Source organism: Meleagris gallopavo, chromosome 19 (assembly GCF_000146605.3).
Source record: "Meleagris gallopavo isolate NT-WF06-2002-E0010 breed Aviagen turkey brand Nicholas breeding stock chromosome 19, Turkey_5.1, whole genome shotgun sequence".
NCBI classification, from domain to species: domain Eukaryota; kingdom Metazoa; phylum Chordata; class Aves; order Galliformes; family Phasianidae; genus Meleagris; species Meleagris gallopavo.
The window spans coordinates 3,703,890-3,710,683 of NC_015029.2; the positions used below are offsets into that span (position 1 = coordinate 3,703,890).

The window sequence follows — 6,794 nt, forward strand, 5'->3', positions numbered from 1 at the left end:
TGCTCCAGTCCTCTCCTTTCTGCCAAAATCACCGTCTTTTTCTGTTATGGACATTATTTTTGTCTCAGAGATAAAAGTGAAGCAGCAATAGCTCTTCCCTTCTACAACATATAACCTCTTGGTAAAGTTCTGTGATTCCAGCAGTGAGAACTATATCATCCTCACACTTCAAATTACAAATCAACCCGGAGCTTACTTCGGCCATCCGCTAAAATCTTTACTCTGCAGTATATAAACTGTTATTGAATAGAATTGCCTTTTTTTTTTCCATGGTTATTAGCAGTTTGTCATCTCTGCTTTATCATCACCAGCCATCGTGTGTTGTAATGGGCTGATACTATTGTTAGGCGTTTCTTTATCACTAACTTACCTTAAAACTCTCTTTATTTTCTTTAGCTTTTCCAAAAGATAGATTTTTTTCCCTGACGTTTCTTGCTTGTGTTAAAACAGACTCTGTTTAAATGTGCCTATAGGAAGTTAATTTTAGATATGGATTCGTCCTTTCATAAAACAGTAATCATAATAATAATAAAAATACAAGGAAATCCCACATATATTTTTCTTTCTCTTGTCACTGCAGAAGTGTTCTCTGTATAATATTATTCAGTGCTATTATCTTGGTTAATTTTAAATGTCACAAGTACTGGAGGTTCAACTATTTCTCCTTAGAGATATGTCCAGAGCCTAATAAGATTCTCCTTTTTTGATTTCTTTTTTTTTTCCTTAATGATGACCTTATGTTTTTGCTTTGGTGAGATTTTGCCACATCTACGCTGTTGTAATTGAGGGCAAAATTTGGCCCTTTGACATCAATGGAATTATACTAGAGATGAATCTATCTCACTTAGGTCATAAAACCTCTCCTTGTAAATCAGTCCTTCCAGTCCCTTTATCATCACTGAGGATGTTCTTTGAATTCTCTCCAAGCTGTCAATATGTTGTTGATGCTGAGATACTCAGAACTGACTGGATGTTTGTTTCATTGAGCCCAGAGGGCGGGGGGAAATGACCTCTCTTGACAAGAATTTATATGTATCCTAAATAACCCCGTCCTCCTGTTATTGCTGCCATATTAACCCGATGTGCTAGTATGGGATTTATCCTTATCTTTTAGTCTTTCTGCATATCTGACTTCCCAAATAGCCAGACTTCAGGTGGTTTTTGTTCCTTCATTTTGTTGGGCAGCTGAGATGCGTTCTGCCTGTTTATTCCAGGTTAACCAGCTGCTTACTGTTTTTGTACCTGAAGATTTTGCTGATTTTTTGCCTTAGATAAATCACTTTTCCTTTTTAGTTCAAACTCTAGAACAAAGCTAGCAGTGTGGCCAGCCAGCAGTTTCCAATTATGGCTACAAACCTTATAATCAGTTTGCATTTTCAAAGGATGTTACAGACTTTTGGAGAAGCACTGTGCTGTTAGTTACCTCCCAGTGCTCTCAGGGGTGAATCCAAAATATATTTGATTATACAGCAGCACTTCCATTAATCTGGTATTTTGGTGCCTTTGGAACACCACGCCTGTTCCCTTTGTGGGTCTTCTTTTCCTACTCACTAAGATGCTGTTTGGCACCAAGTACTGTGAGCTGAGAGCCAAGTCTGAAGGGAGACTTTTTTTGTCCTCTTACAGTTATTTTACCACTCATGTTTTTTGTTTTTTTTTCCTCTCCCATGTTTTCTGTCCTTCTGAGAGCCTTGCTTGGCTGAATCCAGGCCCAGACTGCTTTTCCTTGGCTGGCTGGGTGAGAGGGCTCTATTTCTGCTGCCTGTGGTCTTTTTTGGGCAATGGGTGCCAGAAAGCACCAGGGTGAGCAAAACAGTTGGGCTGAGTAGAAAGGAAGTTCATCAGCAGAGAGAGTGATGAAATAGGGGAAAATTCTGGGACTTCTCTCTGAATGAGCAGTGCTGAAGGTTACAATCAAGCCTGCTGGCTATCGTAGCTGGCACCTCTGATGGACAGAACCTTTATCAAGTGTCAGGGAATGCAGGTGACATTTATCACTGGGTGCTGCCACGCTGACAGCCTGCTCAGCACACACCATCACCATCCTTAATGGCATTATTCCTCGCCCAGATTGGGATGGCTCATTCTTCTGCCTCATCGCTGCTTCTCCCTTCAGTTTCCTTTTCTTTCTTTTTCTATCTTTCCCACCATCACTATTCTTTCCTTTTTTTTCTCAATTTTTCCCCCAGTCCCTATCATTCTTTCAATTTTCCTTTTTTTTCTTCCCTTTTCCTCTGCTGTTTCTTCTGCCCATGTAGCTCAGGAAGGCACTGCTGCACCCTTGGCAGGCACAGCACAGCTGCAGGAACCGCATTTCCAGACCTGGGCTGTAGAAGGTTTCAGATCACTTCAGGTCACAGAAAAGTAAATAGCAGCTGTTTGTGAAATTCAGGCTGAAAGACTGGAATTCCATCCTCAGTGGAGCTAACCCCTTTCCAGGTACATTAGGACTGCGAGCTGAGCTTATGGGCACACTGCTTGCTGCACAGAGCACTGCTCAACAGGAGGAAAAGAGATGTGAGGCCCTGCAATTAAGTAATTATGCAAATCTAAACAGGGATTTTGTTTTAAAGTATTTTCCAGTATGAACATGATGTAATTGCAAGAGACAATTGAGCCACTCTCTGAGCCAAGAAACGGGGCTGGCTGGCCCCTGCAGAACACACCTGGGAATAACTGAGCCAGGCACTGGATGTCACCATTGAGCTGCAGAAATGTGCCAGGAAGTCCATTATTTATCTGCTTTTAAAAGCACGAGATTTTAAGGAAAACCATGGACGAGTCAGCACCTTGTGATGGACTGGGCCCTGCTGGGGATGTGCTGGTGTCCAGGGACCACTCTGAAGTGGAGGAGTGGTTTGGTGGTGCTTAGATGAATGGCCAGTGGCTGGCAGACTTCAGGAAGAGTTTCCTCTCTCTGCAGCACGTGCACAGCGACTGGGGCAGTGGGAAAGGAGCATCCTGTTAGTGTCATACTGGTGTGTACCATAAAGCATTGCCTGAGCTCCCTGGAGCTTAGTGTAAGAGCTGGGGTCTGTAGTGCCCCATCAGCACCACAGGGGCCTGGTAACCCACTGCTTGACTATAGTCATATGGGAATGAGAGCCTCAAACGGGAGAAAAAGAGAATAATTTTCACCTAACTGGAAATGCTCAGTTGTTTCTAGTCTCTTAGGTTGTTATGGAGGAAATTATCACTGGTGATCCAATTAGCAGAAGGGAGTAGGGATCTACATGGGACTGAGAATTTCCTGATAGCACAGAAAATTGTGTATGTTTATTTAAAAAAAGCCATTAGCCAAAGAGAATAGAGATAACTTCTCATATTCTTTCTTAAGAAACAAGAAATGCTTTCAAAGAAGTGATGTGCTGATTTGGCCATTCCTGAACGACAGAAAATCAGACAAGACTGCACAGTACGGCTGAACCTGGCGGGGAAGAATTTGGTGAAAGCAATATGTCTTATTATTTGTCACTCATCTTTGTGTAACACCTCCTCTGTTGCAGACAAATGGATTTGTGTAAACCTTACAACGTCATTTTTGTGCAGTAGTGGTTGTCCTCTGTGAGCAAGGGGCTGTGCCATTTGGGCTCCTGTTAGAGGAGAAGAGCAGCAAGTTTAAAAGGAGGGGCTGTGAGCAGGCAGGGTGCACTGCAGTGTTAGCAAAGGAGAGGGTGAAAAGAAGAGACAGGGAGCACTAATATAGCACTAATATATCTCATAATCAGGATGTTGAGAACCAGATTAATTGAGGTATCAAGGGACTTGAAGGAACAGAAAATCCTTAGTTGCCTATACACCAATGTGAAGATGCTGGGTAGTAAAGGAGGAGTAGGAATTGCTCATGTATGAGGATAAATTCGACCTACTTTGGTATTTCTGAAAGCTGATGGGAAGATTTGCATTGCTGCAATGTTGAAAGGACTGGTTGCAATCTATTTAGGAAGCAAAAGTGGTCAAAAAGGAGCAGAAGTGATACGCATATAGTTATGTCAGAAATGGCATTGTATGTTTCGGAATCTCTGACAACTGGGAAGTAAATTTATCTGAAGTAATACCCTCATAAAGACCAAATTAGGTCCTGTCCTGGCTGCTCTCCACTGCAGGCCAGAGAATTACTTGGTTTCTTGTCTGGCTCTTTAAACACCTCTCTACCATAGGTAGGAAGGAAAAAACTTTAATCTGAATGATGTGTGAAGGAGATCTATTGCTGTCAGAGCTAAAACATCCATGATGTTTTTTTAATTCTTCTTCTTTTTTTAAATGAAAATGACAATTTCCTAACTTTAAAAGTATTTTATCCATCAGGAGGGAAAATGGTGCTAGACCTCATCAATCTGACAGGTAAAGAGAATTCAGTCATGAGTTAAAAGTCAGAGAATTGTTTAGATGCGGGTGACAGAGACTTGATTACATTTGCTATATGCAAATGGAGTAACATCCAGACTGCACAGACACACACAGACACACAGACAGACACAGACACAGACACACAGACAGACACACAGACACACACAGACACAGACACACAGACACACACACAGACAGACACACAGACACACAGAGACACACAGACAGACACAGACACACACAGACACAGACACACAGACACACAGACACACAGACAGACACACACACACACACAGAGACACAGACACACAGACACACAGACAGACACACACACACACAAAGACACAGACACACAGACAGACACACAGACACACACACACACACACAAAGACACAGACACACAGACAGACACACAGACACACACACACACACAAAGACACAGACACACAGACAGACAGACACACACACACACACACAAAGACACAGACACACAGACACAGACACACACACAGACAGACACAGACACACAGACAGACACAGACAGACACACAGACACATAGACAGACACACAGACACACACACACACACACAAGAGGCTGATTCCACAAAGATGAAAGCTATTATGAACTCAATCATTTGAGTAAATTTAAATTTACTCAAATTTAAATTTAAAGAGAATAAAGTAAATAAGCAGGAACTCTATGAGAACATTTTGTTTGTCCCAATAAATGCTATTAGCACTAGCAAGGGAAAAATGTATTTTCCTTATAATTAAAAATAAAAGATGTACTAGCAGAAAACCCGGCCTAATGATGGATGACTGATAACCACCTGTGTCAAGTGTGACCTGGCAGACATGCAGTTAGTAGATTCAGGACAACCTCCATTCAGGTTTGCTCAAGATTTGAGTGCTAAATGTGCAGCTCTCTTGAAGCCACAGTGGTAGTTCTGCACTAAGTGTTTGTGACAGTTCAGTTTAGATGCCTTCAGACCAGTGAATAAACTGTGTGTGCGGATGAGCCCTCAATCATTTAGCTGCTCAGTGACATTGAAATTCAACTTTGTGTACTGTGCCAGCCCAAGAGCTATGCACCATCTGGTTCTCATATCCACTCTGCAGAAGGGACACCAAGGTCCTGGGCTTAGCTTGTGCCAGGAGGAAAGGGGAAGGGTGAGCAAACACAGCCACTGCATGAACTACAGATAGAAGGTGGGGATGTGGGCTGGAACCTTTGGGGTCATGAATGACAGTTCTGGAGCTGCTGACTGGATCATAGGTGAAACCATTTCAATGGGGACTTAAGTGCCAAAATATATTTAATTATGGGCTCAGATCTCTGTGTTTGCCTCTTTCTCAGCAGATTTGGTGATGCCTGGTGGAGACTCTATACTGGAGACTGGAGATAGGATCCAGTTGGGTTTCTTCTTCCTGTGCATTAAAACATGCTAGGCTTTAATTAGAATAACAGCTGTGCTGGAGACATTAACTACATTTAGTGATAGGGAAACTGGAGGGGAACTTTTGCCTCTTATAATTCTTGTCTTTCTTTGAATGGGTTGATCTGAAATACAGTTCTCAGAGTGCTTGTGTATCTAACATGTCTTTAAAAAGAGTTAGCCATCCATCTTCTCGATGCCAGGTTGATGGATTGCAAGCCTCTGAGTAATATCTCTTGACTGAATGAGCCATGTTAGCACCTCCATGGAGAAAAGAGTCGTCACTGGGTGAAACATGGTGGATTGATATATTTCCTTTGCAAGTATTGGAGAAAAGAATTTGTTGCTCAGAATTTTCAATATTGTAATTGCAAAATTTGGATGACGTTCAGTGAAGGGATGAACAATTTTAAACAGATTTATCGACGATATTCCCTGACAAAATACGTCTTATAATTCCACGAGAGTTGTGTTACAGCAAGACAGAAGGATGTGCCTTGGTCACGCCATTCTGCGCAGCCCTGTTCTACTGCAAGCTCTAGGGGGGAAAAGGCATCGCCAGGTACGGGTGAAGCTGACAGAGTTAAAGTCCCTTTTGCAAGCTGAATGTTCTGCCTGAGTTGTGCAACCAGAGCTTCACAGCGGTAGCTTGGACCGAGCCCAACTTTGAGTGTAGATTATTCAGCTCTGCTGCTCCTATCTGCGGGTCCATGCTCCAGCAGGCACAAGGGCTATTTAAAATAAGGACACAGATGCCTAAACCCTCTTTCAAACTCCAAGATGCAGAACTGTGAGTCTGTGTTTACACAAATGTCTTCTTCTTAGGAGAGGGAGAAACTTACAAGCCTGATTTTCAGATAGCTGATCTCTGATTGCAGCAGCATCTACCCGTGATTCAGGCTCTGGAACCTGCCCATGCTTTGCTTAGAAAATCAGTTTGGTTTCTGGTAGCCCAAGAGTTAAATCTGTGTTCTTTTTTATATATTTTTTTTTTTTCTCCATAGTGG

General features: G+C 42.4%; 1 long non-coding RNA gene across 3 annotated transcripts in view; it reads left to right on the forward strand.

The window, feature by feature from the left end:
• Window positions 1-6,794, forward strand: part of LOC104913664 — a 161,169-nt gene that overhangs the window by 91,187 nt on the left and 63,188 nt on the right. The window contains exon 3 of one of the 3 annotated variants that reach the window (XR_002120578.2): window positions 2,259-2,364. The exons of the other annotated variants lie outside the window; for them this stretch is intronic. This is a non-coding gene — a long non-coding RNA (uncharacterized LOC104913664). The remainder of the gene's footprint in view (window positions 1-2,258; window positions 2,365-6,794) is intronic. 3 annotated transcript variants of the gene reach the window in all.